Source organism: Podarcis vaucheri (assembly GCF_965113315.1).
Source record: "Podarcis vaucheri genome assembly, chromosome: 8".
In the NCBI taxonomy this organism is placed as follows: Eukaryota; Metazoa; Chordata; class Lepidosauria; order Squamata; family Lacertidae; genus Podarcis; species Podarcis vaucheri.
In genome coordinates, this window is record NC_138766.1 from 69977375 (window position 1) to 69998593 (window position 21219).

The window sequence follows — 21219 nt, forward strand, 5'->3', positions numbered from 1 at the left end:
TCCATAAGCAGAATACTCAGCTAAATAATCACTCACTGATCCAGAAGGCCATTCTGTAAGGCAGCCTTCCCCAATGTAATGCCCCTCTGGGTTTGAGGGGGGGGTTGGGGGGGAGAGACTACAACTCCCATCAGCCCCAATCAGCATGGCTATTGGTCAAGGACGATGGGAGTTGGAGTTCAACATGTGGATTGCACTAGGCTGGGGCATACTGCTGTACAATTTTGATAGATGGCTCATCTTGCTGTTCCCTTTACAGTGGTACCTCGGGTTACAGACGCTTCAAATTACAGATGCTTCAGGTTACAGACTCCGCTAACCCAAAAATAGTACCTCGGGTTAAAAACTTTGCTTCAGGATGAGAACAGAAATCGCGGCGTAGCAGCAGTGGGAGGCCCCATTGGCTAAAGTGGTGCTTCAAGTTAAGAACAGTTTCAGGTTAAGAACGGACCTCCAGAACGAATTAAGTACTTAACCCGAAGTATCACAGTATTCCTTTCATTGCTGTTCTACTGGAATCTAGTTCTATTTTAATAATTTTAACTATTAAAACTCCCTGGTTGTTTTTGTGATGTTTGTCTTGTTTTGATTTGATGTATTTTAACTAATGGCTCATTTCTTGTGAGACACTCTAGGGTCCCAGAGGGTCAAGGGATGTCAGATAATCTAATGATAAACATGTTAATATTTTTCTGTTCCTAAGTGCCAATTTCACCAAGTACAGAGATTCAAACTGACAGTGGTATTTTGCCCTGGTCTATTTCAGTGGAGATTAATGCTGTTCCACTGTCCAATTTGTATACAACCTTTTTCCAACCAATACCTGACAGCATTTTAGCCTTGCAACAGGCCTGTAAATTAAGTTAATGAGTGGTCTAGATGCAGAAATATAGGAAACTGCCTTTTGCCAGGAAAGGCCATTAGTCTGCTTAGTTCAGTACTACTCTGTGTTCAGTACATACTACTTAGTTCAGTCCATACTCTGTACTGTCTACTCTGACTGGTAGAGATTCCCCAGGGTCTTCAGAAGATGCTTCTCCCCCTTCTAACTGAGCCTTTAACTGAAGGTGTTGAGGATTGGACCTGGAAATGTTTACATACAAAGCGTGTCATCTGCTACCAAAATGGGGCATGAAATCAAGGATTCCCCAAGAAGGAAATGTGGCAGTACTTTGTGACAATTCCCTTTACATGGATGGGATAAATGCAAGCTTGAGTTATGACAAAAAGGTTAAATTTCTAGATACCCTAAATTCCATGCTGCAGAATAGTTGGTTGTGAAATCAACCAGAGGAGAGAAGAACCTTAATTTTAAGTGGCACCCAGGATGTGCTGTTGAACTGACTTGGAAAAGTGACCACAGTGCTACCAGTTTTAATATATATGCAAGTGGGCACTTACCAATAAAGTCCAACATGCTCACATTTGAATTCAGAAGACAAAGCTTCTCAAAAATGAGGAGATTGTTGTCAAGGAAGTTGAAAGAGAAAGTCAAGAGGGTCAAATCTCTCCAGAATGCTTCAAGGTTATTTGAAACCACAATAATAGCTCAGTTAAAACAAAGAGTGTCTTCTTCTTCTTTGGTGATCACTCATAGCCGAGTAAGATTGTCTTCCATAAACATGGTTTAACAATGAGTCCGTAAGTGACTGTGGAGGCTAATTCTGGATCCACACGTCCTTCCACAGTGGGAACATTGGTTTCCGGGTGGGAGTTGATCGTGGTGAGGGTTTGCCAAGTGTGCCTTCCTCTTAGCATGTTTCTCCCTTGCGTCCTGAGTTCGAGCATCTTCAAAGCCTGTGACACCTTTGGTAAAGGCTGTTCTCCAATTGGAGCACTGGCAGGCAAGTGTTTCCCAATTGTTGCTGTTTATATTACAATTTTTTTAAAAAAAAATGCCTTGAGACAGTCTTTAAATCTCTTTTGTTGACCACCAGCATTATGCTTTCCATTTTTAAGTTTGGAATAGAGTTGTTGCTTTGGAATACACATCTGCACAACATGACCAGCCCAACAAAGTTGATGTTGAAGAATCATCACTTCAACACTGGTGATCTTTGCTTCTTCCAGTACACTGGTATTAGTTCGCCTGTACCACAAATCATGAAAGGTACTACCAAGACTAAGAGGATGTCAGCAAGGTTAACTAGCGGAGTCATGTTTAACAAACTATTAGAGGCAAGAAAGCTATCTTCAGAAAATGAAAGTTTTGTCCAAATGAGGAGAAGAAAAGGAATACAAACTCTGGCAAATAAAATGCAAGCAGACAAGAACAGATGCGGAAAGCAAGAAAGAATTTGAGGAACACTTACCTAAAAAACATTAAGACCAACAATGAAAAAATACTTAAAATCATTAGAAAGGGAAACCTGCAAGAGGCTGACCTTTGGCCAACAAGGGAGTCAAAGGTGAGCTAAAGGACAAAAATGAGATTGTATAGAAACTGAATGAATTATTTGCCTCTGTCTTTACTGACAGAGTTGAAGGGCAAATCCCTGTGCCTAACTTAACTTTCTTAGGAAGTGACTATGAGGAAATGAGGCAAATGACAAGGTATGGAGTTCTAGGCCTTATGGACAAATTAAAAATCAGCAAATCATTGGGTCCAGATAACTTCCATCTGAGAGTTCTTAAAGAACTCAAATATAAAATTTCTGATCTTCTAACAAAAACATGTAACTTGTCCCCAAGATCAGCCTTCATTCACGAGGACCAGAAAGTGGCCAATGTAACCAAATTTTGAAAAGGGATGTAGGGGGATCTGATAAATTACACTGTAATTGGTTTAACATATGTTCCAGTAAAACTGCTGGAAAGTGTTATTAAAGATAAAATTATTAAGCATATAGAAGAACAAGTCTTGCTGAAAAAGAACAAGCATGGCTTTCATAAGGGTAAAACCCACCAGATGTTTAGCAGTGTAGTCCTATGAAGGACCGTAGTTCAGTGGTCAACAATCTCCTTTGCATGCAGAAGGTCCCAGGTTCCATCCCCATCATCTCCAGGTACTGCTGAGAAAGACTCCTGCCAGAACCCAGGAGAGACACTGCCAGCTGATGTAGGCAATTGTGTGCTGGATGAACCAGTGGTCTAAAATATAAGGCACCTTCCTATGCTCCAATACATGTTTGTTGTTGTTGTTGTTTAGTCGTGTCCAACTCTTCGTGACCCCATGGACCAGAGCACGCCAGGCACTCCTGTCTTCCACTGCCTCCCGCAGTTTGGTCAAACTCATGCTGGTAGCTTCGAGAACACTATCCAACCATCTTGTCCTCTGTCATCCCCTTCTCTTGTGCCCAACATCAGGGTCATTCCCAGGGAGTCTTCTCTTCTCATGAGGTGGCCAAAGTATTGGATCTGCCCTTCCAGTGAGCACTCAGGGCTGATTTCCTTCAGAATGGAGAGGTTTGATCTTCTTGCAGTCTATGGGACTCTCAAGAGTCTCCTCCAGCGCCATAATTCAAAAGCATCAATTCTTCGGCGATCAGCCTTCTTTATGGTCCAGCTCTCACTTCCATACATCACTACTGGGAAAACCATAGCTTTTACTATACGGAGCTTTGTTGGCAAGGTTATGCAGAGGTAAGTCAGTGAGCCATACTCCCTACTGTGTGTACTCAAGGTTACAGCCCAGAAGGCTTTGGGAAGAACTAAATGTTATTAAAGCAACAAGAGCAGAAAATAGAATGTCTCACATGACTTAGACTATGTTCTGCCACCCTCAATTTATGGACTTCCCAGCACCAGCAATTGCTGCCCAAAGCACCATTGTGGGTGCAAGAAAACACAAAAGAGCCGTGACGTCAAGATTTGGGATAACAAAATATGCTATTGTCTTTTCTGATGCCTATGGAACATCTTTCTTTTACAACAAGCCTTTTAAGCAGAGATTTTTATACCAGTCTGTGCCTGTATTGGATTTGAAATTGTTTTTATATAAGAAATTGCTTTGTACTTGTTTGTTACAGTTAAAGCTTTTGTTGTTAAATCACTACAAGGTGTTTCATAGGAAGCAATTCATTTTTTAAAAAATATGTTACATATTATTGGGAGGAGGTGCTTTCTGGCACCATTGAGAGCTGTCCTTTCTCACAGCACAAAAAGAATTAGCTAGTTTTGAATGCTGAGATAAAAGGGTTCAGGAAACAACTGGTGAACTCAAGCTTAGCTGTCAATATTTAAGCTTAATATTTGCAAACTGCTAACATTTTTTGAAAGATAAATGTTGCACTCCAGCTATGCCAGCCTCTGAATTCCTTGTTGCCTTTCCTTTTCACCTAATCTTTCATAATCGTTACTGGTTTCCATGATCATATTCCCTACTGGCAACCTGACCCCTCTGCTTATGGGTGACATTCACCATATTGATTCAGCTTGGTCTCATCAAGCAGCAATTTGTACTAATGGGATAACACTTGGTGACAGCACGCAACAGCAAGCATTTGGAGCAAAATATCCTTTTCTTTTGGCCCATTTCTGCAACAGTTGTTAACTCGTTAATCACCATTTCCTTAAAAACACATTTCCCTGCATAGCAAAATATTCTGTGGACATTTAGGAGCCAATTCATATCCTCTCTTTTTTTATCCCCCAGCCCAGAAGTCAACATAAGAAATTAAAAATAAATAAATAAATAAGTATATATATGAATCTCCAAGTGGCATACAAAAATATAGTATAAACACAATAGAAGAGTCTTATAAAACAGATTCATATATAAAAAACCCTACACTATAGTTCAGTTAGCGCTGTGTGATTTACCAGATACTTTTAGCATGCTGCCATTTTTATTTCCTTTTTTTGATAGGTACCCAATAAATAAATGCCCAGGAGAGGAAAAAACGATTCCCTCCCACTGCACTCCCAGCACTCGCTTCCTAAATACAGCTAGGAAATTAAAGCAGCCATGGACAAGTAGAGCAAAATGGCTGCTGTAACTTACATGTAAGGAAAAAAACAAACTCACACTCTCATCTTCTTCATTGATAAATGCATGTTGTGAAGGAAAGTCTGGACTTCTCTTTGCCACAGACTCTCCCTGCTCACTAAGTCCTGTTTCCTCTTCAGCTTCCAATGCCTCCTCTTTCCAGTCTTCTCCCTCTGACCACTCATTGTGGTCCAACCACCATTCCTCTGGCTCTGAGTCTTCTTCCCTTGGAGGTTCCTCAGCTGGTTTCTCCCACCATTCTTCTGCATCCAACCAGTCCCTGACATCAACCTGCTGCTTCTTCAACTGATTTCTCTCACATTTGGAAAGTTGGCACAACTCAGTCAAGATATCCTCCCTAACACATAGTGCTATCAGAAATCATCTTGGTTTCTTGTGGTGCTATCAGAGAATGCAACACATCTGAACAATAAACCGGCACTTGTGGCTCTATAATCTAGTTGTGAATTATTTTCACGGTCTTTGCTCTTTTTTTTACCTAAAGACTAAGTTAAAATGAATCTATAATCCACCAAGATATGCAGTCATTTCTTTTCCAAAAAAGATAATGACAAGGATGACTTGGTGGGCAACAAGGCATATTTAAAATTGTAGGAGATTTGATCAAATTCAATGAGAGAAACTCTTCTGACTGATGAGGAGGCTGGAGAAACAAGAAATTTTTGTTAAAGGAAATTATGACTGAAAGAGCTATTTCAGTCAAAGAGTATAAGCATGAGGAATAAATTATTACTAGATGAAATCAATAAAGCAAGTAGTAGAAATAAATTTAAAAGCCAACTAGTTACCCTTTTGCAAAGAGAAAGAAATAGCATGTGTTTCACATTCATAGATCTGAAGAATCTTCAGAGGCATCCAGACTTCTATATGACCTCTCGACCTCTGTTCCTTCGCCAGTGTGTCAGCACTAATATGTTCAGTGCCTCGGTGTCCTTCACTATACAACCCTGATGGAAAATTCCACAGGAAGCATGAAGCATATAAACAATGTTCAAGAAAAACATGGAAAATTAGGAAAGAGGTGAAGTATAAGGACAATAAAGGATCCTTTATGACAGCCTTCTCTATCTAAAGTCATCTGGGTGTTGCCGGACTCAAACTCTGCAAGAGTCACAACTTTACCTGCCACACACTTAAAATCACATATGGCAGGTGACTGTGGTTTGGCACAAACTGTCTCATGGGCCAAATGGGGCTGAAGATCCCTCACCAATGATTTCATGTTTTGAGACTGAGGCATGGCAAACTTTGGTGCTTCCCCAACTTCTTATCCACATGCACAGTAAGAGAAGGAGATTGAAAACTTACGCTGCTAGTTTTGAAGCCATCATTGTTTCCTGTTGCATCCAGATTTGTGTTTAGTTCAAACTAGCCAGTGTCAAACCATGGTTTCGAATCCTGGTTTGTTAACTAACTACAATCAAATAATCTGCAGTTTCCCAAGTAACAGGAAACTGTGGTTTATTCAAAATGAAAAAGCGCAAGCTTTTGAACTCATCCCAATCTGCAGAAAGGAGAAGAGAAGAAGACATGTGACCAAGGCTCATTGCAGCTGATTCTCATTATCCTGAACCATAGTTTAACACTATGCCTCAGCAGGGCTGGTGTCACTTAAAACTAGTGAAATTCCCTGAAAAGTTATCTCCATGTTTTGCTGAATGAACAAAGAACACACATGAGGTTATCTGCTCAATATGTAAACTGCTAGCTAGGCTCTTGGGGTCTGTCAGGAATCCAGTCACAAAAATTGTTCGTTCACACAAGCCTCTCTCTTGTGTATTCAGAGCCCAGGAGCGACTTGAGGGAGTCAGCCTGTGCCCATTAAAGGCACACAGAAGGCAGCCTTAAGGCTAAACAATGTGTGAGATATCCCTGTGTGTGAACTTCTGTAATCTGTGAGAAAAATGGCAAGAAAGGAAGAACAGAGTCTGCTTTTGGCCACATGGGGACATTCCAAATGGCACAGCTGTGCGAAAACAAACCCGCGATTCCAGCCTGAGGGCAGAGGACATTAAATGCTGCTCCTCAGAATATTTTTCTTCTACTTTAGCTGGCTTGTCTGAAAGACTTTCTTCTTTTTCTTTTTTTACTGAGTCTGGTTACAGGCTTTCAAAAAAATAAGAAAGCAAGGAGGGGGAGAAAATATATACTCAATATTTTTTAAAAAAATAAAAAAATTAAGGCTTTGAACAGTAGGTGAGGATTTGTTTCTCAAACAAGTGCAGACTTGGGCCACCCAGGTCTCCTGAAAAGGGAGCCAGGAAACAGATGCTTTCTAAGAGAGAGGGAGGGAATGTTTAAGTCTGAAAAGAAGTCACCGTTCAGGGAAAGTTAAACATTAGAGGGTTGAATTAGAACAGGAGACTTAAAATACAGAATGGCTGGCATCTCAGTTGGCTTCCAAATGACATCAGCAAGTGTGGAATTGGGGGAAGGGGGAACACCAAAATAATTATTTCCATAGGTCACATCTGCACTATACATTTAAAGCGCTATGAGGTCACTTGAACAGTCATGACTTCCCTCAAAGAATTCTGGGAACTGAAGGGTGCTGAGAGTTGTTAGGAGAGTTGTTAGAAGCCCAAGCTGGCTCACATGGCAACACAGCACCGAAAGATGTGTGTCCCGATTTAATCAGCAGAATGTTGGAGGGCATGGTGTTATCAATGTTCAAGGACATGTTCCAGTCAGGCAAAGAAAGTTGGGGTGCAAGTAGTCTGGGGAAAGATGGCGTAGCCTGCAAAGGGTTCCAAGGGCAACACAGAGAGTCCTAGAAGACTTCATTACGCCCCGGGGCCTGAGGTTCCCCACCTCTGTCTTGGTGGGAAAAGGCAAGTGCTTATGGTATGTGTTTATAATCTCAGGATCCCTGTGATACCCTCTTTTTTGTCCTCTAGGAGATCAGAATTAGTCTAGGCTGTTATTTTCATTTATAGGAAGGCAATGGCACCAGCTAATGAGCCAATTGATATTTGCACCTAATTATACATCTCAAGTGTCTCTGATTGTAAGGAATGTCATTGACTTGTATTAGAATTTTTAAACTCGTCCTCCATCCTTCTATGAAATGCTCCCCAATTTTCATGCTGACCCCGCCCCCAAGCCCCACTGTTTCTCAGGAGTGAAAGTCCTTGTCTCACATGGAGTACATTGAGGGGGGTAGAACTGTATCAGCCATATCAAGTGCTCCACACTTAGGGCTCTCTTCAGGAACTTGTTTTTTTAACTTTCCTTTTAGTCTAGATGGTAGATTTGTCAGATAAGTACATCTTGAAATCAGTTAAGATGGTTTCCCCAACAGTGAACTAGTTTTACTTTATTGTCAAGTAAATGTCAAGTGATAGTAATCCAAACATGATCATTACTTATTTTAATCAGTTAAAGCAAAGCGGCTAATCAATTAAGGGCATCTTTGAATAACTTCACATCCCTAAAACACATCCAAAATGTCATCTGTAATGATAAACTATGGCATTTATTTTAATTGCTTTAATTAATCACTTAAAATCACGATAGTCAACTGATTAAAAAAACTTTTAATCAGAGGACAATCTTTAAAATGTTTATTTCAAATGTTATCAATCATTGATGTCTCTTTCGATAGGCGAGATACTTCAGAACAGAAAATACTGATGTGAGTCTATGCATGTCTGCTCAAAAGTAAGTAAGTTCCATTGAGTCCGATGGTGCTTACTCCTAGGTAAGTGTGTATAGGATTGCAGCCTGCATTTGTTTGCTCCACTGTGCAATTTTCAGTGACACCAATTGAAATATTGTGTGTTCGTATCTGACATGTTTATTTCCCAGAAAAGACTTCTGAGCATTTACACTAAAAACATCCTCTTTTTCCATTTACAGCTGTTGTGTGTTTCCTGAGCAAGAGTTTCATGATGACTAGTGTCCTAGGCTCAAGTCTGCAAATGTTTCCAGTGGTTGCTGGCTAGCACAGCCTGGTCTGTAAGGCAAACTGTGTGCTGGCAAGCCTGCAGGCATATGCGTTGTGTAATGAGTCCCATGTTATAATGGATCTAGTGTTAGAGAAAATTATGGGTGGCACCCACTGAGAACATTTCCTATGCAAGTTCCATTGGAAAGACCAGGAGCTGTACAAGAGTTCACATTCATTTTCAAATTCATTGTGACTTGCGCAGGAAGACATTTCCTAGCGGTCTGTGCCTTAACTTCACACAGATGAGGTGTTGCTCAATGTAGTTTCTGCTGTTCTCTTGATTTTGGCAATAGCAAATGGCCACCTTCCAATTTGCAAGAGGTGTAGGACATCCAACTCCAGCTGCTGTTTTAGTCAATGCACCTTCATAACATATCTTTAGGTGCCGGGGGAAAACATTCCTCTTCTCCCAGGTCTTTGGCTAATTAAACAATCTAGGGCCTTTTAAACTGGGGTGGGGTTGTGGATTTTGTTTGGTATATATTTTTGTGTATTTATATTGCAAACTGTCCTGTGATCCTGAGATGAAGGGCAGTATAGCAACAACAACAACAACAACGGTTTTCATATCCATCAATGGAAAAGTGCACTTTGGTGGCCACTGTAATTTAGCAACTTTTGAGGATTGTGAACTTTAAAAGCTTGCATCTGGAACCAGCAGATTAAGAAATGCCCTGCTAGATGCCTAACATTTCATTCCTTCACATCTGTGGTAGGTTAAATTTAGACAAATCGCTAAACATTTCAGTGTTTATCCAAATTGAAACTCCAGGCTTTTGAGGTTCCCTCATCAATGGCTAAATAAGATTTGCCTGACTTCATTTAGAATAAATACAGAACCTAAACACAAAGCCCAGGGGAATTTTTGATGCATAGCCTGCCTAACCTCGGGCTAGTGGAGTTGGGATTTTTCATAAATGAAAGTGGGCAACTAAGTCAAACAAAACTTAAAAATAAAGTGTTTTCTTTTTAATCTTCCAGAGCCTCTTTGAAAAAAACGGATTGTCCTTTCATTTAGCATCTCCTCCCCCATCGTTCAGTCTTCCTCTGAGGGGCTTCTGCTGGTTCCCTCACTGTGAGAAGCGAAGTTACAGGGAAACAGGCAGAAGGCCTTCTCAGTAGTGGCGCTCTCCCTGTGGAATGCCCTCGCTTCAGATGTCAAGGAAAGAAACAACTAACTTTTAGTAGACATCTGAAGGCAGCCCTGTTTAGGGAAGTTTTTTAATGTTTGATGTTTTATCATGTTTTTACTATTCTGCTGGGAGCTGCCCAGAGTGGCTGGGGAAACCTCAGGCAGAATGGTGGGGTATAAATAATAAAATTGTTTGGAGGTTCTAACAGGGGAGTGCAGCTATCGGTACACTCCTTCTATCTGGAATGGTTGTCCTCTTCCTGTTGAATGGTTTCTTTAAATGTAAAGGTTCATCATTGTTCCACTCCATGTGTATGTCTTTAAGGGGCCGGAGCAAGGGCCAGAGCAAAACTAACGAGACCCAGCTTTACAGCTGTGAAACATAGCAGGTGCTGCTGAGTTGTATTTGATTAAGGCGTGTCAGCATCTGGGTGTAGTATATAAGGGGCAGCACCTAGCTCTCCCATTACCCTGGGGGATGGGTTGGTGGTTGGGTCATGTTGGTTTGTTGATGTATTTAGTGTAAATGGAGTTTTTGTTTTTCTTATTAAAACCTTTAAGTACTTTTTGAGTCCTTCCTTTTTAATGCATGATCTCCCCAGCAAGCTCTCTGCAGCGTTACTATACTGCAAAAAGCCAACATCTTTGGTTATGGGCCCAGCTGCTGAGTGGATGACTGCATATTTTTGGACTCTGAGAAAGGTTTGAAAACTCCTTCTCCTGTTAGCGTAGTTTTTGTGGGTCTGGAAGATATCCAGAATGGTTGACCGGGTTCCTGAAGCTGAGAAGGCTCTGGTCTTCCCACAGCTAACAGATGAGAACTATAGTTTATGGTCTTTTCGGGTGGAGGCGCTTTTGACCTCTAGAGAAGTATGGACCTATGTAACTGATGACCCTCCTGACCCTGTAACTAATGCTTGGTCGAAAGGAGATGCAAAAGCCAGGGCGATAATTAATTTGGCAGTCAGCGACCAGCAAGTAGTCTATATAAGGAATAAGAAAACTGCCAAAGAAATGTGGGACAGTCTTGCAGCAGTGCATGTAAGAAAAGAGTCAGCGTCTGCATTGACGTTTTTCAAGCAGTTGTACCAGACGAAGTTGCAGCCTGGTGGTGATTTGGCAGCACACTTGAGACGTCTGGAGGCAATACGCGGCGAATTAATTCGAAGGGACATGGAGGTACCTGATATTCAGTATGTTTTTATCATCCTGTGTTCCCTTAATGAGGACTTTGATGGTATAGCTAGCCAGATATCTGCTGTTCCACCAGCACAATTAACTGTGGAAGGGGTAACGGCAAGATTAATGGGCGAGTTGGATAGAAGGGAGGCTTGTGCCATAAGCACTCCTGTTTCCAGAAAGAATGAGGAACACCATATGCAAACCTGTGGTGATACAACTGCATTTAAAGCTGCAAAGCGTTGTTGGTTCTGCAATAAGCAAGGACATTTTGCAAGGGACTGCAGATCCAAAAGAAAGCAAAGTACTCCCAAGCCTGTTTCTGTTCGTCAATCACGGTCGTCAGCCCAGCAGCCGGCATCGTATAGTAGAGACAGAAACGAGCTGCGAGCTTTTCATGCTCGGACTACAGATCGTAAAAGACCTAAAGGTGCCAAGTGGAAGTCTTTTGTTGTCGACTCAGGAGCATCGCAGCACGTTTGCAATGATCGAAGCTTGTTTATTTCTTTCGAAGAGGAAATTGGTAATGTACATTTAGCCAATTCACAAGTCCTGCAGTCGCTTGGCAGGGGTACTGTTAAACTTGACTCTTTAAACATTACAATAGCGAACTGCATTTACTGCCCCTCAATGGACAATTTATTATCAGTAAGGTGCTTTGCTCATCAAGGGATAACTGTGCGTTTCTTAAAGTCAATGTGTGAGTTTTTCGAGGGGAACAAACGTCTATTGTATGCCCGGGAATCTGATGGTTTATATAGACTGTATTTTCGAACCTACTCCCAATCGCCTATAAATTGCAGAGCAGCACAGTCAAGCCGGGGGTTGAGGAATGTAAGACCACATTCTGGGTGTGTCCACATGGCGCACAGAATTCTGGGACACCTAAATTTTGCTGATGTGATTAAGACACAGAATATTGTCAATGGCCTCAACTTAAAACCATGTAAATTCTTTATGCAGTGTCTATCCTGTTGCAAGAATAAGATTAAGGTTGCACGCAAGGGTAGGTGCTCAGATAGGAAAGTAACTGAGCCATTTGAGCGTGTACATTGTGATTTAGTTGGGCCACTCCCACCATCATTAGGAGGTTCTAAGTATTTGCTTACCCTCATAGACCAGTATAGTAGATATTGTTGGACTTATGCAATAGCTGAGAAGTCCCAAGCATTTGAGAAGTATAAGGTTTTTTGCAACTGGGTAAAAACGCACTTTAACAAACCTATTAAGAACCTGTTTTCTGACCGGGGTGGGGAATTTGTTTCTGAGGATTTTGAGAAATTCCTGGAAGCGCAGGGGACTACTCATGAGTTATCTTGCCCCCGAAGTCCCTGGCAAAATGGGCTTGTTGAAGTTGTGCAGCGTGACTTGCAGGCAGGGGTTAAAACTTATCTGCACGATGCTAATCTGCCCAAAGCGTTTTGGGCTGAAGCACTCAATGCCTTTTGTTATGTTAGAAATCGCAGTTATCATTCTGGTTTAGATGTCACCCCCTATGAGAAGCTGTTTAAAAAACGCCCTAATCTGAAATACCTACGTATTTGGGGTTCAGATGTAATTATGCATTATCCTGCTAACCAGAAATTGGGTGAACGTAGTGTTCAGGGAAAATTAATGGGCTACCAGCAGGGGGCGTACAGAATTTACATACCAGCAAATGGCAAATTTCATATTACCAGAAGCATGATACAAACTGTAAATTGGAATGGAGTTGCTGTTTTCCAAGATACTGATGGTATAAATGATACTGAGGAAGAAGAGGAAGAAGCAGCAGCAGCAGGAGAAAATGGTGCTTCTGAATTAATGGGAAAAGACAAAAAGCCTGTTGAATCTGATAATTTGTTTGAGGATTTAAAGTCACAGGCACCTGAGGGGAGGTTGGATCCTCTTGAGTTTTCTGACCGTGAGCTTAGCCCACAGGCACCTCTTCAGTCTGACAGTGATGATTTACAACCTGAAACTAGTGGTTCACTTAGTCCCATTAAGTCTGAGGAGTCTGACTCTCCTTCCGGACTGAGGCGTTCAGATAGAAAGAGGCAGAAGCCACAACGTTTCGCAGATGAACATTTTAATACTGTGTATGCCAATAAGGTGGTTTTTGAGCCAAAAAGCTACAATGATGTTCAGAATTTACCTAAGCACCAAGCTGCAAATTGGTATAAAGCTATGAACTCTGAGATAGCTTCTTTAAAAGAGCATAACACTTGGTCTCTTGTACCACAAACCCCAGATATGAGACTTATTGATTCAAAATGGGTTTATAAGGTTAAAATGAATGACAAAAATGAAGTTGTAAGGTACAAGGCGAGATTAGTTGCTAGGGGTTTTCAACAAATTCCAGGCAAAGATTATGATTTGTGCTATTCACCAAGTGTAAAATATGAAACAGTTAAGCTTCTGTTAAAGGATGCATCACAATGTGGAAAAGCCCACTATGCAATGTTTCTCTGCTCTTAAGAGAGTGGTAATGTACCTTAAACATACCAAACATTATAGGTTGCAGTTTACATCACACATGAAAAACATGTACAAAGTATGCTTTATGTTTTTGTTCCACAATGATGAATCGCAGGGGAAATGTTGAATGGTTTCTTTAAATGTAAAGGTTCATCATTGTTCCACTCCATGGGTATGTCTTTAAGGGGCCGGAGCAAGGGCCAGAGCAAAACTAACGAGACCCAGCTTTACAGCTGTGAAACATAGCAGGTGCTGCTGAGTTGTATTTGATTAAGGCGTGTCAGCATCTGGGTGTAGTATATAAGGGGCAGCACCTAGCTCTCCCATTACCCTGGGGGATGGGTTGGTGGTTGGGTCATGTTGGTTTGTTGATGTATTTAGTGTAAATGGAGTTTTTGTTTTTCTTATTAAAACCTTTAAGTACTTTTTGAGTCCTTCCTTTTTAATGCATGATCTCCCCAGCAAGCTCTCTGCAGCGTTACTATACTGCAAAAAGCCAACACTTCCACCAAGCGCACAGCTTCAGGAGGGACGCACATGGTGAGGGAGGAAGGGGAGACCCGCCTAGCCAGCCAGATCAGCTGAATCAACCCTGGCGATCAATTGGGTGACGGATGTCGCAGCCAGATGGCCCTCACAACTAAAGAATCATGGCAAGAAAAATTGGTGGACTATGCAGAACTGGCAAAGCTGACATACAAGCTACGGGACAAGGATAACTATAATGGGAACCCTTTACAAAGTATTTGAAGACGCAACAAAGCGAACTGGACTCCCTGGCTGGTTTTGAAAAAACATTCACAAACTTTTTATTGATAATAATCAGCTAAATAGTTTGAGGATCTATACAACTGTGCAACATGCAGAAAGCAGCATTTTTAGAGAAATCAAAGACTGGAACTGAGGGAAGTTGGGGGTGGGGATGGGTGGGTTCTGTGGGGGGAGGGAGGGGAAATGGGGGGAATAAGGATGATATATTTCTGGATAATATGTTTTGTTTTAATTCTGAATAAAAAGTTATTAAAAAGAAAGAAAAAATAATAAAATTGTTGTTTTGTTGTATCTGGATTTAAATATTAATGTAAAAATGGTGGGACATTCAACAGAAATTAATTACTATTTTTTAAAAAAATAGTAAATCAGGAGCATATTTGGAGATTGGGGTGGGAGCTCCAACACCATGGAACAAAAGAGAGTGTTGCCACACCCATAAGATTACCTTGGGGAGATCCACACCACACATTTAAAGCTCATTCGGCACACATTTAAAACACATAAATTCCCTCACAGAATCCTGAGAACTGTAGTTTGTTTATGATTCTAGGAATTGTAGTCATATGAGGGGGGAACACTACAGTTCCCAGGAAGTCTTGTGCTTTAAATATGTGTTGAATGTGATTTAAAGGTGTGGTGTGGCAGTGTTTTCAGTCTCTCGGTTTCAGCCAGTAACTAGTCTTCACCATGAGGCAAGGCTGGATTGCCTCCAGTTTGGGGTCCTGAGCCAGTCACTAACATGTGAGCAGTTGCCCCAGGGCAAGTATTTAAGAGATCGCTCTGTGACACAGATAAAGAGTCATTGCTGTTTTGTCGCCGCAATAAATGTCAGCTGACGAATGGATGTTAGTTTCAGTGCATAGTAGTGAATATGATGATGCTTCCCATTCTATCGTAACTATTATTACAAGGGGCACTTAATCAGGCTTCCTGGAAAGAAAGACTGCTCTCATTCCTTTTCTGGGTGGTATCTTGGGAGAAATGTGTTCTTTGAAGCCTCCTACGCATATCGTCAATATTGCTTCCAGATGAAATAAGGATCTGAGAGAAAACTAGGGAAAGGGGCTTTGGTTCATTTCTTGGACCAGTGAGTCCTCTTCCTTCCAGGGGCTTTTAAGGAAGTAGTTCTATTTATTCCCTAGATTTTACAGCCAAACCAAATTTGAATACTTCAGTCAGAAATTCTTGACCAGAACCAAAAGGACAGGTTAGAAATCTAGGCTGACTTAGTGATGCTTCACTGCAACTGAGCACGAATCACATGATCCTGCACATATTTACTTGGAACTAAGTCTTCAGAGGGCTTAATCCCAAGTAAACTGTGCATTACATATGGCCTCTAATCCATATCAACCTTCAACAAAGCCTTAGCGTAAACAAGGTTTTAGGTCTGCAGTGTAGTCAGGCACGCACAGTGAATTAATACCCTTAAGCACAACCGAGTCTCCAGACTCCCACTTCTCTCTCTTCTTCCCTCAGACTTCAAGAAAATGATGCCAGCTTTTGTTAAGAGCCCTGCCAGAGAACTGTATATATCCCTGTTAATAAACCAGTTAAGTTACCTGATTTCCATATCTAAGGTTCAACAGGCAGTACAAATTCTATGAACTAAGGAGGGGTGTGGTCAGGGAAGGGGGTATGACCTAAAGAGGGCCTGATAGAAAGGTATGGAGGGCCATATGCAATCCCTAGTCCATGAGGGCAACCCAAAGGACTCAGGGGGAAAAACAGTTTGTAAATAAGGCCTTGACACATTAGGAGTTCGTTAATCCTCTTCACACATCCCTCAAATGTGTTGGAAAAATATCATGGAAACTTGTAGAGTGGACTTACTGTCGTCAAACTAACTTTGGCAAAGCAACCTAGTCCTGCCAGAGGAAGGCCACAATAAACTCCAGTGCAGCTGAGAAGAAATTATTAAAAGCAGCAACCGAGATGTTTGTTTATTTTGAACTTTTTTGCCTCACCAGCCCTGCAAACAGGGAGTGCTTTGACTGCTTTCCACCTCTGACGGTTCCTGTTCCACACATGTCCCCACATTTACTTAAAAACAAAACAAGTGGAAATGGCCATAAAACTCACCCGTCCATAAAGCTCCTCTTTTCCCACTGCCAGTTCTTTGCCTTCCACATTGGACTGGGTGGAGATAAATAAGCCAGTGTTCTAATGATCACCTTATATTTAACAAGGTGAAGGTGACCTTGAGGGATCCAGGATTATTGCAGTTTCTGGTCAGCACCTTTCATGAGTTTAGGTTTCTGACATTCCCAGTGCATTTTTCCCCATCTCAAATAAGCTGTATTTGTATGTAGTAACAGCAAACGTACAGTAGTCATTTTGACTGTGGAAGGAAACACGTATCTAGCTGGCACTTGCTTTGTACAAACCCTTAGGCTGTGTATACAAGCAAAGTTACAGCGCAAATATTTGTTGGGATCCTAGCTTTCATTGCGTAAACACTCTTGATTTGCAAACTTTCCTTGAAAGGCTAGTCCAAAATATTTTAAGAGAGCATACAAAGTTCTGACTGACTGAAAAACTCTATACTGATGGAAGCATCCATAATAAGTGTAGAAAACTGAATTCTGTTTAAGTAGCATTAGCATTAGGACGCGGGTGGCGCTGTGGGTTAAACCACAGAGCCTAGGGCTTGCCGATCAGAAGGTCAGTGGTTCGAATCCCCGCGATGGGGTGAGCTCCCTTTGCTCGGTCCCTGCTCCTGCCAACCTAGCAGTTCAAAAGCACATCAAAGTGCAAGTAGATAAATAGGTACCACTCCGGCAAGAAGGTAAACGGTGTTTCCGTGCGCTGCTCTGGTTCGCCAGAAGCGGCTTAGTCATGCTGGCCACATGACCCGGAAGCTGTACACCAGCTCCCTCAGCCAATAAAGCGAGATGAGCATCACAACCCCAGAGTTGGCCACGACTGGACCTAATGGTCAGGGGTCCCTTTACCTTTGCCTTTAGCATTAGGGGAGGGATGTGGTATTTGGGGAAATTTGCCAGGAAATGGCAATGCTTACGTCATGGAGACTAATGACTCTCTGTGTTGGGGCTGTACACCCAAGGCACAATTTATGGGACCCTGGAAGTGGCCTGAATTCCATAGTTGCTCTTCAGCATTTCACAGATGGACTCAGAGATACTTCTTCTCTGCACAAGCACCTTGAAGGGGCCAAGGTGGATTCCAGTAGCCCAGATGCATGGCATGGAAGAAAATGAACGTTCACGGAGTGACACCAACATAAAATGCATCATATATCCATAGGACCACAGCTCAGCTGAACAGCAAATGCTTTGCATGAAGTAGGTTGAAAGTTCAATCCCTGACATTCCCAAGTGACAGGAGCGAGCCAGCAGTAAATCACACTGAGCAAGCTGGTGTTAACTCTTTATTAGCAAAAACAGGGTCTTCACAGAAGAGTTAGGTCTAATGAGCACAGCAACTCCACTCATGGTCATCCCAGCACCACTCCCCAGCCTCTGAGCCTTCTTCCCTTGGGGGTTCCCAAGCTGGTTCATCCAACCATTCCTCTGCGTCCAACCAGTCCCTGATACTGACTGCAAAAGTCGCTAGACTGAAACCCTGGAGAACTGCTGCCAGTCAATGTGGAAATATTGAGCTAGATGGACTAATAGTTGGGCTTGCTATGAAGCAGTTTCCTAAATGGCCCCAAAAACTGAAATCAGGAGCTAAAAAAAATAGAGCAGATAATTCAGATGATAAACTATACAAGCCAAGACACCAAACTTGGCATAAGCACCTGGCCTGGCCAGGCAAATGCCAAGGCTCATGAGCCCTAGGACAGCCTATTGGGGTTGACACAAGCCACTTAAACAATTTATTTTCTTTATTCATTTCCCAGAATGCACCTGGGTTTCATGAGGGCCCAGAAGCACTCCCATGGTGGTGGGGAGGAATTCATTGGTGGCTCTTTCTGAAAGAGAAAACATTTATCAAAAAGACATATCTATTTTCCCATATTGGGTCTTGATAATAAGTTATTGTCTTGTCTCCAAGTTTTACTCAAAGTAAACCTACTGAAATTAATTGAACTAAGGTAATCATGTTAATTAATTTAAATGGATCTATTATTGAGTACAACTAGCATTGGCTCCAACCTATTAACATAATATGAACCTGAAGATGATAAAATACAACATACCACCCCCAAGCCTTCATTTCTGTCTTCTCTAATCTGTCTAAGTGAAATATTGTCTTTTCATTATATAGACTTTATTTCCAGAAGACATAAACCCAGAATTTACCTTGAGCTACCAGATACACATATGTCGCAGGCCTTATCTGTATGCATCACAAATAGATACCACATGGCTGTGAATAAATCAGTTTCATTTGTTTATTTTTATCTATTTATTTAATTCCATTTATGAATCGCTTCTCAAAATGTATATCTCAAGGTGATTTAAAAACAGAAGCATCAACAATAAAAACAATTTCATATATAAGAACAATTTCAAATCTAATATACAGGCACAGACATTTTAGCATATTGTATGTGAGCTGCCAAGGAAGAAGGTTAAAGCTATTTTGATAACAATTCTTTTATCATGCATTGTGCTACTAAAATTTCTGCCACATAGTTCATTATATCAGTTCATTCCCATGTGGTTTCATTCCCTGCTATGTGTTTTTATACCTACATCTTGCCCCACCCCCAAGAACTGTTTTAGTTTCCGCAATATTGTGGTGGGGTTGGGGAATTTGTTCCAGTATTCTAATAATATTGTGAAGCTGCTAGCTACACCGTGATTTTATGCACTGCTGTCTCTATTCTTTCCTCACTTGAGAAATCTGGCTGAGTTTACAGACCGTTGCAAGAAATCCTGGCAACAGAACCATCCTCTAACTTACAGCTTGATGTCATTACAGCATTGTAGGTAGGCAGAATTTTGACATTTCAGGAAGATCCTTGTTTATGTGCTGGCTCTGGCAGCCGTGAGGAAGAGAATAGTGCCTGTGGTGGTAATCCTCAAAATGTAGTCCTCCCTTCTTCAGTTTCCTTTGCTAGGGAAGTTCCCCACCCCACCCACCCCCGCACGGTTTTCAGTAACGAAAACTACGCTTACAGAGAAAGAGAGAAAGCCCATTTCCCCAGTGCCAGAAACATGAAGAAAGAGCCTAATAGCCAAGACATTGGTGGGCGATCTCAGAAATAGCTCAGGGCATCATGGGAATTGTGGTTTTCAAAAGTGGGTTGCTAGTGGGACAGAGCCACTACATCAGCTTCTCAGCAGGTGGGTTTGCTGCTGCTTGCCAACAAATGCCCGTATAGTTAAAGCTTTGGTTTTCCCAGTAGTTATGTATGGAAGTGAAAGCTGGACCATAAAGAAGACTGATCGCCGAAGAATTGATGCATTTGAATTATGGTGCTGGAGGAGACTCTTGAGAGTCCCATGGCCTGCAAGAAGATCAAACCTATCCATTCTGAAGGAAATCAACCCTGAGTGCTCACTGGAAGGACAGATCCTGAAGCTGAGGCTCCAATACTTTGGCCACCTCATGAGAAGAAAAGACTCCCTGGAAAAGACCCTGGTGTTGGGAAAGATGGAGGGCACAAGGAGAAGGGGACGGCAGAGGACGAGATGGTTGGACAGTGTTCTCAAAGCTACAAACATGAGTTTGACCAAACTGCGGGAAGCAGTGGAAGACAGGAGTGCCTGGCGTGCTCTGGTCCATGGGGTCATGAAGAGTCAGACACGACTAAACGACTAAACAACAACAAAGAGTGGAAGGGTGAGGTGTTGGGGAGGGTGGCATGACACCAATGCACTGGCAGAGCCAATCTGGTGCCAACTTCCCCTTCTGGTAGGCAACAGCAACTCACCATCCAAGAAGCAAGCATAGCATCTCCTCAAGGCAAGCTGCTTTTGGTCGCTTATTTAGATAGCTGTTGGGGCTATACTCCAAAGGGCATTCAGATATCCTTAGGGTGCATTTTAATTTGTGATACGCAGTGCTAAGCCCGCATGACAAACGCTCGCCCAGACGCTCCCTGCTGTTATTGTGCAATAAAGCCGTAGCGTGAATTAGAATTGCTCACTCTAGCAGAAGAAATAAAAGTCTTCTAATCTGTGCGCTCCCATTCATTTAAAATATATGCATATTTAAAACTATCGCGGAGCCCAGCAATTGCGTGTGTTGGGTAGGAGGGGCAGCAGAGGAGAAGACAGCAACTCAGTTTGTCAAGTTAGATGACAACCGAAGTGTGAAATTTTATCTATATATAATTTGCTCTTTCTGTAGGAATAAACCTTAGGCTGGAATCCAGCGTGCTTGCTTGGAAGTAAGCAGTTTGGACCGCAAAGGAAGGCTTACAGCCAATCTGATGCATGTCAGAAATATGTTCAGCTGCACTTATTGCCCCCCCAATGGCTGACATAGGCATCTTTCCCCAAGTGATGGGGATGGGGCATGTCCATGCTGTGCTGTGGCCCTGTCTATTTTTCTTCTATTTCTGAAGTGGCAGCCATTTTGTAGTATACCACGCGCCCACGGCAACCATTTTCTGACTGGCGCCCACATCACTTGATCAAAATTCCAGATGTGCCCACTGGCCCAAAACAGGTTGGCAACCCTGGTTTAGAGCTTTGGAGGTGAAAAACAGCACTTCAAATTGGGGGCCCCATTCAGACTTCTGAGTAAACATGCTTAGGATTGCACTGCTAATTCTGAATAAACATGCATGGGGTTGGGCTGTGGAAGAAACCAGGGGGCTTTGATATGCTGGAAAGGAGATCTGGTTCTACTTAGTTCAGA

At 42.0% G+C, this 21219-nt stretch overlaps 1 long non-coding RNA gene across 1 annotated transcript in view; it reads left to right on the plus strand.

The window, feature by feature from the left end:
- The window catches only part of LOC309539662, a 35703-nt gene extending 25459 nt beyond the window's left edge, over positions 1-10244 (plus strand). The window contains exons 2-3 of the long non-coding RNA XR_014222927.1: positions 8553-8648; positions 9879-10244. This is a non-coding gene — a long non-coding RNA (uncharacterized lncRNA). The remainder of the gene's footprint in view (positions 1-8552; positions 8649-9878) is intronic.
- Positions 10245-21219: the final 10975 nt, after the last annotated feature.